At 52.0% G+C, this 11,255-nt stretch overlaps 1 protein-coding gene across 4 annotated transcripts in view; it reads left to right on the top strand.

Annotated features, from left to right (window-relative positions):
• Positions 1 to 4,291: 4,291 nt before the first annotated feature.
• The window catches only part of TMEM184B (transmembrane protein 184B), a 55,886-nt gene continuing 48,922 nt past the window's right edge, over positions 4,292 to 11,255 (top strand). For 2 of the 4 annotated variants that reach the window (XM_002743771.7, XM_008979089.5), the window contains exon 1: positions 4,292 to 4,422. The gene's annotated coding sequence lies outside the window, so the exon portion shown is untranslated. Of the gene's footprint in view, positions 4,517 to 11,255 lie in introns of all 4 variants that reach the window. The other 2 variants (XM_035272602.3, XM_008979095.5) reach the window with 1 other exon arrangement.

Here is an 11,255-nt window from a genome sequence, read left to right as displayed (position 1 = left end):
AATCGCTTAAACCCAGGAGGTGAAGGTTGCAGTGAGCCAAGATTGCGCCATTGCACTCCGGCCTGGGAGACAGAGTGAGACTCCACCTCAAAAAACAAAACAAACCAAAAACCAAATTCAAGGCCAGGTGCCACGACTCATGCCTGTAATCCCAGCACTTTGGGAGGCCAAGGTGGGCGCATCACCTGAGGTGGGGAGTTCAAGACCAACCTAACCAAAATGGAGAAACCCCATCTCTACTAAAAATACAAATTATCCGGGTGTGGTGGCACATTCCTGTCATCCCAGCTACTTGGGAGGCTGAGGCAGGAGAATCACTTGAACCAAGGAGGCAGAGGTTGCGGTGAGCTGAGATTGTGCCATTGCTCTCCAGCCTGGGCAACAAGAGTGAAACACTGTCTCAAAAAATATATATATATAATAAAATAAAATCACACACAAATCTTTGTATTAATGGATGGGTATGGTGGCTCACACCTGTAATCCCAGCACTTTGGGAGGCTGGGGCAGGCAGATCACTTGAAGTCAGGAGTTCGAGACCAGCTAGGCCAACATGGCAAAACTGTCTTTACTAAAGAAAAAAACAAATTAACCAGGTGTGGTGGCAGGCAACTGTAATCCTACCTGCCCGGGAACCTGAGGTGTGAGCATCGCTTGAACCTGAGAGGCAGAGCTTGCAGTGCGCCAAGATTGCACCACTGCACTACAGCCTGGGTGACAGAGTGAGACTTCATCTCTAAAAAACAAGAAAGGATGGGTAGTTGCATGGAGGAAGGGTGGGAAGGAAGATAGCAAGATAGCTGTTTATCTTCATTTTGGAAAGCCTGAGTAAAGGTCTTTTTTTTTTGAGAAGGAGTTTCGCTCTTGTTACCCAGGCTGGAGTGCAATGGCGTGATCTCGGCTCACCACAACCTCCGCCTCCTGGGTTCAGGCAATTCTCCTGCCTCAGCCTCCTGAATAGCTGGGATTACAGGCACGAGCCACCATGCCCAGCTAATTTTTTTTGTATTTTTTAGTAGAGACGGGGTTTCACCATGTGACCAAGATGGTCTCGATCTCTTGACCTCGTGATCCACCCGCCTCAGCCTCCCAAAGTGCTGGGATTACAGGCTTGAGCCACCGCGCCCGACCGAGTAAAGGTCTTGAGAGACCTTTTTTCCTCCCACGGGAGCACCAACTAGGGCCCCCAATACCACTCGCTGACCTGCCATGTCACTCAGACCAGGTGACTTTCTGTCTTTGAGCCCCTTTCTGGCAACCAGGCCTAAAAATACCCACCATCTGCCTGAGGCCTCTGTAAGTTGAGACCCAAGAGTGCCCTTAAGAAGCAGAAACCAGCCAGGGTCCTGAATTGAAAACCCTGGAGGGGAAGTGTAAGTCAGATTGCGTCTGGTCTGTAAGTGTTCTGCACTACACAATGCAGATATGGTGGGTAATTGGGACAAGGATTTGTCCTGAAGGGGTTAGTGTTAGGGAGGGAGAGCTGGGAAGTCATAAACAAGTAATTACAATGCAATTGACAAGCCTTGCTCTTGTTAGGACAGCCAGAGGCATGTCCTACCTGGGCCTGGGGAGGAGTTGTTCTATAGGATTTTGCTATTACAGAATTTCTGGTCATGTTGTACCTACTTTTTTGGGGACTGTTCTCTATGCCAGACCCTGTACTAAGCACTGGGACTACACCAGAAAACAAAAAGGATATTTGGGAGGCATAGGCAGGAGAATCGATTGAACCTGGGAGGTTGAGGATGCAGTGAGCCAAAATTGCACCACTGCATTCTAGCCTGGGCAACAGAGTGAGACCCTGTCTCAAACAGCAACAAACCCCAAAAGGATGGAAAGCTTTGTCCTCAGAATGTATTGGCCAGGCACGGTGGCTCACACCCATAATCTCAGCACTTTGAGTGGTTGAGACAGGTGATCGCTTTGAGCCCGAGAGTTCGAGACCAGCCTGGGCAACATAGGGAAACCCCATCTCTACAAAAACATACACAAACTAACTGGGTATGGTGGCACATGTCTAATCTCAGGTAATCAGGAGGCTGAGGTGGGAGGATCACTGGAGCCTGAGAGGTGGAGGTTGCAGTGAGCTGAGACAGTGCCACTGCACTCCAGCCTGTATGACAGAGTGAGACTCTGTCTCAAAAACAAAACAAAAAACCCCAAATTTTATGTTCTACTAGAAGAAGACAAACAGGGAAATAGTCAAAGTATATAATATGATAGAAACTAAGTGACAGGGAAAGTAGGGCATGGTAAAGGGGAAATACAGAGTGCATGTGAGGGGTTTGGTAACTTACTAGGGTAAATTACCTGCTCAGAGCAGGCCTTACTGAGTGGAGGACATTTGTGTGTTTTTTTGAGATGGAGTCTCACTCTGTGGCCCAATCTGGAGGGCAGTGGCACCATCTTGGCTCACTGCAACCTCTGCCTCCCGGGTTCAAGCAATTCTCCTGCCTCAGCCTCAGAGAAGTGGGGATTACCGGTGCCCACCACTACGCCCAGCTAATTTTTTGTATTTTTATTAGAGATGGGATTTCACCATATTGGCCAGGCTGGTCTTGAACTCCTGAACTTCTGATTCTCCTGGCCTCCCAAAGTGCTGGGATTACAGGCGTGAGCCATTGCGCCCGGCCAAGTGGAGGACATTTGAGCAAACCCTTGAAGAAGGTGAGGAAGGGCCCATTCAGATATCTGGGGAGACAGCGATTGCAGCAGAGGAAACAGCTAGTGCAGGGGGCTCCAGGGCTGAGTGTGCTCAGCTTGTCCTAGGAACAGCAAGGGGTCAGTGTGGAGGGAAAGGGTAAGAGATGAATGAGGTCAGGAATACCTGAGCAAGTAGAATGTCAGATCAAGCCTTTGTAAGGACTTGTAAGGACACAGGCCTTTATTTAGAGAGAAATGGCAAGCCAATGGAGGGTTTTGAGCAGAAAAGTGCCATGTTTTGACTTATATTTTATTTTTTGAGACAGAGTCTCATTTTGTCACCTAGGCTGGAATGCAATGGCACGATCTTGGCTCACTGCAACCTCTACCTCCTGGGTTCAAGCGACTCTCATGCCTCAGCCTCCCGAGTAGTTGGGACTATAGGCATGTACAACCACGCCCAGCTAATTTTTGCATTTTTAGCAGAGACGAGGTTTCACAATGTGGCCAGACTGGTTTCGAACTCCTGGCCTTAAATGATCCACCCGACCTCACTAAGTGCTAGGATTACAGGCATGAGCCACTGTCCCTGGCGCCTGACTGATTTTCAAAGAATCTCCCTCACCCCTAAATTGATAGGGTGGATCAGAGGGCAAGGTTGGAACAAGGGAGATGAGTTAGCAGAACTTTGCAGTAATCCTGTGCAGATGCTGGACCAGGGTGGTAGCAGCGGAGGTAGAGTGGCAGATGTCAGTGTCTAGATCTAGTTTGCGTGTAGAGCCAACAGGATGTCCTGGCTGCCTTATTGGGTAGGGGGCAGAAGGGGGGCATTCACAGATGACTCCAAGTTCTGGCCTGGGGACTGGAAGGATGGAATTGTCCACAGCTGATGGAGGCAAGGCTGAGAGGGAGGAGGGTTGTGTTTGTGGAAGTGGGGTTGGCTCAGCTGCAGACACGCTGACTTTGAGATGCCTGCTGGACCTCCGAGAAAGAGGTGTTGAGGAGATAGCTCAGGGGAGGAGTCTGGAGACATAAACACATTTGGGGATCTTGAGCACATCAATGCCAGAACTTGATTACAGTTTCTCTTGTTCAGTTAACCCAGGTAACGTCTGGACCTGGCAAACAGAAATAGGCTAGGCGGCTTGAACCATATCTGAAGACTTTTGCTAGTTCGGCAGCCCAGAGCCAGATGGGGCAAGAAAGAATTGCTGCTAAGGGGAGTGGGAAGAAAAAGCCTCTTTCAGTGCTTTGCAATTTCATCTGGCCTAATTGCACACAACACTCGGTCCACGTTCATTCCACAATTCCACACGCATCCTTCACTCAACAAACAGCCATTGTATTTCGTTTCATCTTCAAAACAGGCTCAAATGGAGGAAATTAGGGTCAAGAGAAGTGAAGCACCCGCGAAGGTCAGGGCCAGAGATCGCAGCCCAGAAAGCTCTGTGATGGGTGGGGTTGGGGGGCCAGTCGTAGCTGGGTTTGTGAGTGGCCGGAGAACCCGGGTCGCGCCCCCGGCTCGCGGGGCGACGGGCTAAGATTCGGGGCGCGGCCCCTTTAAGGCCCAGTGGGTGATCTCAGCCGCGTCTGCCGCCCCGCCCTCCCCGGCGGCGAGCACAGTGCGCATGCGCGTCGCGGCGGCACTCCACTGGGCCCGGGACGCGCCGGCGGCGGCGGAGACTCCGGGGCTGCGGCGCCGCCCGCCCGCCCCGCCCGCAGAGCCCGGCCGCCGCGCGTCCTCCACACACGCCGCCACCGCCATGGGCTCCTGAGGTATCCCGCCCGGCCGGCCTTGCGCGGGAGCCCCGAGGGGAAGCTGCGACTCCTGGGCGCCGGGGGCTGCTTGTTTCGGAGAGGCCCGCGCGAGGTACGCCCGGCTTCGGCCGCCGGCGCCCGGGAGGGGAGGGCACGGAGGAGGCCGGCGCGGCCGCGGAGGGAGGGAGCATCCGTCGACCTCCCCCCGTGCCACCCGGTGCTTCCTCTCCGCCCTGCGGGGTCGCCCGTGGGTGTGCCCGCTCCCCCTCCTCGCCAGCGTGGCGGGGGCAGCGCCTGGAGTGTAATCGGACCTGCCGGGGGTGGCCCCGGGAGAGGGAGGCGGATGGACAGGCGCTTTGCAAGAGGGATTGTGTGCTCCCGGGTGGGTGTGCTGGCGCCTGGCACGGCCGAGTGAGTGGGGGAGGCGTCCGTGCCCTGTGCGTGTGGCAGTGACCTGGGAGGGTGGTCGGCGGGGTTCTTTGGCGCTGCGTCGTGAGTGGAGGGTGTGCACGCCCTGCCCACAGGTCCGAAGGTTCAGAAGGGGATCGACTGGGACCTGGGGCTCGAAGGATGTTTGCCTCCAAAGGGACCGTGGAGACTGGTTTTGGGTGTCTGTATCCTTCCCGTGGATGTACATTTCCTCCCCGGGCACACCCTTGGTACCTCCTTGGATCCACTTGCCTCCAAAGGTAGATGGCTCCAGGCCAAGGCAAGACTGGGGGTTGGGCGTGGATTTCCAATACGCATCCCCTCTGGGGGTGTTGTATAAGGCCAGGCGTTTCACTCCTCCCTCCCTTGCAGGGCATTCTGGGGCAAAGCAGGTGTTTGCACGCCTGATACCTGTGGTGAGGTGAAGGACATAAATTATTTATCTGACTGCTGGTGTTTTTGTAAGAAAAGAAGCAGCAATCTGTGCCCTGGAGGCCGTGTGCTTAAGCAAACAAGCTCACCTGCACCTGCAGAGGCAGAGTAGGTCTCAGAGGTGTGACTTCATTGACAGGTTATGCCCACAGCGTCCCTTTCCACCTTCCATTTCCCTATTCAGCTTCCTTGGTAAGCTGCCTGGGCTCTGCACCTCTGAACCTTGTCCAGAGTCCTGTGCATATCAGAGTTGGTACTTGGGACAGTGGGGTGGGAGAGCCCCAGCAGCCAGGCATGTGTGCCCACCTGGACACAAACACACGATGCCCAAGCCATCAGGGAACTCTCAAACTTGGAAACAGGTGATCGCAGTGCTGTGAAAAATACCAAACAAAGGAGTAGAAGGAGTACAGAGGCAGGTTCATTGCCAGGGGAGGGAGATCGGACTGCAGGAAAGACTCCAGCACAAGGGTACGGTTGAGCTGAAGCCTCGTTCATCTGAGGCTTTTGTGCTTTCCATATACATTTTCCTGTGTAATTTGCACAGCAGCTGTGTGAGTTAGGATTGGTGGCTGTCCTTATTTGTGGAGTCGGTAAACTGAGGCCCAGAGGGAATTCATGACACTCTTATCACAATACGTGGCAAGCCTGGATAGAATCATCCTTGAACCACGACCTGTCTCTTGCTGCCAGATATTGTCTTGTAACTTACTGAGCATCTACTATGTGCCGGGCAATATGCTAGGGGCATAGTGGTCTGATGGTTATTCGGACCTGGTGCCTGCCTTTGAGGGGCTGCTAGTCTGCTGGGAAGATGAACACTGTTTTAGTTACCACAATCCGGATATGAGGCTCCGATCGCTAATGTGGGTGGAGAAGGCACTGTGAAGTCCCCCAGAAGCCTTTGTGCAGTCCTTGGGATTCTGGATGTCTTATTTGTTGTGCCCACCATGGCGGTAGGTTGTGCAAGAAGCCCCTTCTGAATTTCTCCACCTGAGTGGAAAGAAGAGCTTCGGGGCAGAAGGGTGAGTGAACTGCTTCTCCTAGTTCATTCCTGTTGGCCAAGTTCTGTGAGCTGGGGGTTCTCTCCAGAGAATGTTTTCTCCCTCTCTGTCTTAGAGGTTTTGCTCCTGGTCTCTGGCCAGCCTACCCAGTCCTTTGCCCTGAGAAGGGCTCACTGCTATTTCCAGTCCCTGCTGTGCTCATTTCTCTCTGTAAATTCCCTGGAGTGGAAACAGCTCTGGCAAGGCAGGGAACAGCCTTTTATTGTTTTGAAACGGGCCTTTAGACTGGGGATTTGGCGTGGGAGTTCTGGGAGGCCAACAGCTGGGCCCTAGGAGAGCTGTGTGTGGGGTCTCCCTAGGCCCTGCAGCCCCGGGAAGTCAGCACTCACTGAAGACCAACTGCTACCCTGCGCTGTGCTGAGGGCAGCCTCTAAAAGGTGATTGGCAGAGAGAGCCCAATGTGTAACAAATATGCGTAAGACAGTGCCCTACTTGTGGTCAAAACAGAGGGCCCTAAAGGGGCCCAGAGGACAATAGGAACAACAGTCCGTTTATTGAGCACTTACTGTGTGCCAGGCACAGTTCAAAGCGCTTTCATGAATTACTGTATTTCATTTTCCCACCACCCAGTGAGGTGCGGGCTTGTCACCTGCATTTTGTAGGGAGGCAGCAGAGGGTGGTACAGCTGAGTTTTGAAGGAGTAGGTCTGACCTCAGAACCCATGCTCCTCCCCCGTAACCCTGGGGTGCTGGATGTCGTCTTGGCCCTGAAAGACGAGGGATGCTCAACCTATGAAGGAGAAGGAGGGCATTCCAGGTAGAGGGAACTCCAGGCAGATGTGGAGGTCTGAACTGCCTCACCTCTCAGAGCTGGAGGGTCGAACTGTCTGTGGCTGTGCTGGGTCTGCATCCTGGGGACCTTTGGAGGCCCCACCAAAGAGTTTGAACTTGAGCCTAATGTAGTCAACAGAGAGGCCTGGAAAGTTCCTGAAAGGTTATGACATACTCAGCCACTGTTACAGGGCAGTATTACCATCCCTTGTCATCCGTCCTTCATTCCTGCACAGAACTCCTAGAAGACCCGGCCTCCATCTTGTTGGCTTTCCCTTAGTCCCTGGCATCTTTTTTGGAATCCACTGCCTTTCTCTTGTCATCTTCTAGCAGCTTCTGGTCTTGAAGACCCTGTGTGACCCAGGGCACACTCTGGAGACCACCGTTGTAATGGTGTCTGCTCCGCTGCTGGCCTCTTGCCTGCTGGAGACTGGCTTTTTTGACCTGGAACTTTTTTTGTTTTTTGAGATGGAGCCTCGCTCTGTTGCCTAGGTTGGAGTACAGTGGTGCCGTCATAGCTTGCTGCAGCTTCTACCTTCGGGGCTCAGGAGATCCTCCCACCTTGGCCTTCTAGATCACTGAGATTATAGGTGTGAACCACCATGACTGGTCAGCTGGATCTTGCTCTGTCAGCCAGGCTGGAGTGCAGTGACATGATCATGGCTCACTGCAGCCATAAACTCCTGGTCTCAAGTGATCCTCCCACCCCAGCCTCCTAAGTAGGAGGGACTACAGGTGGGCACCATGACACCCGACTACTTTTTGTATTTTTGCAGAAAGGGTTTTGCCATGTTGCCCAGGCTGGTCTCAGCCTCCTGGGCTCAAGTGATCCACTCACCTTGGCCTCCCAAAGTGCTGGGCTTACAGGTGTGAGCCACTGTGCCCGGCCCTGGAACTTCTTTCTAAGGACTGAGGTTCTTCCTGGTTGTCTGAGGTCACCTGGGTCCTCATGGGCTTCTCATGCGTATATCTGGAATGCATTTGAGAGCTGTGGTGGCTGTCCATCATCTATACACCTGAATCATCAGCTCTATATACAGACAGAGGAGAGCGGGGGTCAGAGCAGGAATTGGAGCCAAAAAAGTTGGGTTTAACTTTTGGGTCTCATTTGTGAATTCATTGAGGAGTTACTTGTTTCACATACTTTGGGCTGGCCAGCATTTGGTCCAGCTACATGCTGGTTGCACTACAGGGTAATCAGTAAGACTTCCTTCCTCCCTCCCTGTGGGGCAGAAGGCTGTGGGGCTGAACGTGCTCCACTTGGGGTCTCTGTAGAGTACTACTGAATCTTAACTGAGGTGTTCACATCTGGATGGGTTATGGGAGCTGACGTGGTATAGAATGTGAGGGGAGTCGTTGCAGGAAGACTTTTGAACTGAGTGCCCTGGGAGAGGAGGCTGAGAATTCAGTAAGCGGTCAGAAATGGTCACTAGGGGCCGGGTGCAGTGGCTCATGCCTGTAATCCCAGCACTTTGGGAAGCCGAGGCAGAGGATCACCTGAAGTCGTTTCGAGACCAGCCTGGCCAACATGGTGAAACTCCGTCTCTACTAAAAATAAAAAAATTAGCTAGGCATGGTGGCACATGCCTATAGCCCCAGCTACTGGGGAAGGTAAGGCAGGCGAATTGCTTGAACTTGGGAGGTGGAAGTTGCAGTGAGCCATGATCACACCACTGCACTCCAGCGTGGTAGGTGACAGAGCGAGATTTCATCTTAAAAAAAAAAAAAAAAAAAAAATTCAGTAGCACTAGTCCTAGAGAAAAGGAAAAAAAAAAAAAAAAAAGAAAGAAAGAAAGAAATGGTTACTAGAAGCAGCATGGGAGGAGGAAGGAGAGATGGAGGTAATGAGCTGAGCAGTCCTGGTGACCTGGAGAGAGAATTGAGGGATGTGGTTCGGATCTGTGCGCTTATTAGCCTTGTGGCCTTGGGCAAGATGCTTACCAGCTTCTAAATCCTGCTGTTTAAAAATGGGGGGTAGGCCGGGCATGGTGACTCATGCCTGTAATCCCAGCACTTTGGGAGGCTGAGGTGGGCAGATCACAAGGTTAAGAGCTCAAGACCATCCTGGCCAACATGGTGAAACCCTTTCTCTACTAAAAATACAAAAAATTAGCTGGGCATGATGGCGCACGCCTATAATCTTAGCTACTTGGGAGGCTGAGGCAGGAAAATCACTTGAACCCAGGAGGTGGAGGTTGCAGTGAGCTGAGATTGTGCCGCTGCACTCCAGCCTGGCGACAGAGTGGGACTCTGTCTCAAAAAAAAAAAAAAAATGGGGCAAATGATATACTTTCTTTCATCTGTAAAATGGGAGTAGTAACCGTGCAGCAGTCATGTGGCTGGCATGACCAGTGTCTGCATGGAGCTCAGCACAGTACCTGACACATAGGACATGCTTTTATTATAACCTTACAGGCTCATTAATTTATTTAAGAAGGAGGCATCATCGTAGGCCTATGTGCCAGGCAATTTGTGGAGAGCCATCCTCAGGAGCCGAGTGCAGATGGGGAGAGAGAAATCAGACACACAAACAATTATGATTGTCCTGGGGCCTCTTAGGGAAAGTTAGGCCATTGTCACCTGGGCAGGCACTTGTCTGGTGAGGTGATATGTGAGCTGTCCCTGTGTGTTAAGGTGGAAGAAGTGGGTTCCAGGTAGAAGGAAGAGCACGTGCAAAGCAAAGGTCTGAGTTCATGTCTACAAAGTTGTTTGACACTGAGACCCAGCACCTGGTAGACCGGAATGGATCTGAGTGTTCGCTGAGTGGATCTTCTCAGCCTCAGAGCTGACAGAAGCAGGAAGTAGAGTGGGAGGGGCCCTGGAGAGAAGAATTAAAGGGTCACCCAAGTTGTAGATTTTCTCCTCATTCCTTCCCCATGGCTCCTCTGCAGAACAGCATGTAGTATAGGTACTAACAATGTATCTAAGTCTGCCAGCATGTTTTTTTTTTTTTTGAGATGGAGTCTTGCTCTGTCGCCCAGGCTGGAGTGCAGTGGTGTAATCTTGGCTCACTATAACCTCCACCTCCTGGGTTCAAGTGATTCTCCTGCCTCAGCCTTCCAAGTAGCTGGGACTACAGGTGAGTACCACCATGCTTGGCTAATTTTTTTGTATTTTTAGTAGAGATGGGGTTTCACTGTGTTAGCCAGGATAGTCTTGATCTCCCGACCTCGTGATCCACCCACCTTGGCCTTCCAAAGTGCTGGGATTACAGGCGTGAGCCACTGTGCCTGGCCTTTTTTTTTTCTTTCTTTCTTTTTTGAGTTAGGGTCTCCCTCTGTCACCCAGGCTGGAATGGAATGCAGTGGTGGGATCTTGGCTCACTGCAACCTCCACCTCCTAGGTAATTCTTGTGCCTCAGCCTCCCGAGTAGTGGGGATAGGCTCCCACCATCACACCCAGCTAATTTTTTTTTTTGAGGTGGAGTCTTGCTCTGTTACCCAGGCTGGAGTGCAGTGGCATGATCTCGGTTCACTGCAACCTCTGCCTCTCAGGTTCAAGTGATTCTCCCGCCTCAACCTCCCAAGTAGCTGGGACTACAGGCATGCGCCACCACGCCTGGCTAATTTTTTCTATCTTTATTAGAGATGGGGTTTCACCATGTTGGCCAGGCTGGTCTCTTAACTCCTGACCTTGTAATCCGGCTGCCTTGGCCTCCCAAAGTGCTGGCATTACAGGCATGAGCCACCACACCTGGCGTCCACCAGTGTTTTTAACGGGCACTCATTCCCAAACTGCTTGTCCTCAGGACTGGAGAGGATAAATCTAAATGCACAGGTGGCTGAGAGCTGGAATTAGGCTGGACACCCAGGTAGCATTTATTCACGTCTGTTTGCTGCTGTTTTAGTGTCACTGAAGCCCTATGCTCGAGTACAGTGTAGAAGGATGGTGCATGGCTTCTGGTTGGTAGCTTTTCCAGTCTTAGGTTAATCATGGCTCAGTGTCTGGCAAAATGCACAGAGCAGGTAGTGAAGTGGTTTTTGACTGAACGAATGATTGGATGGGTTCATGGCACTGCCACTTAGGATAAAGCTAGAATTATTTCTTAAAAGTGACAGATATTAGGGATGGTTAGAACAGGATTGTTTTATTCCAGGAGCCAGTGGTGCTCACCGAACAGCCTTGAGTCTGGCTGCCTGGTGTGGGAAGTCTTAGG

Source organism: Callithrix jacchus, chromosome 1 (assembly GCF_049354715.1).
Source record: "Callithrix jacchus isolate 240 chromosome 1, calJac240_pri, whole genome shotgun sequence".
Classification (NCBI taxonomy): domain Eukaryota; kingdom Metazoa; phylum Chordata; class Mammalia; order Primates; family Cebidae; genus Callithrix; species Callithrix jacchus.
The sequence above is the reverse complement of the archived record's forward strand: the minus strand, read 5'-3'. Positions and strand labels throughout refer to the sequence as shown.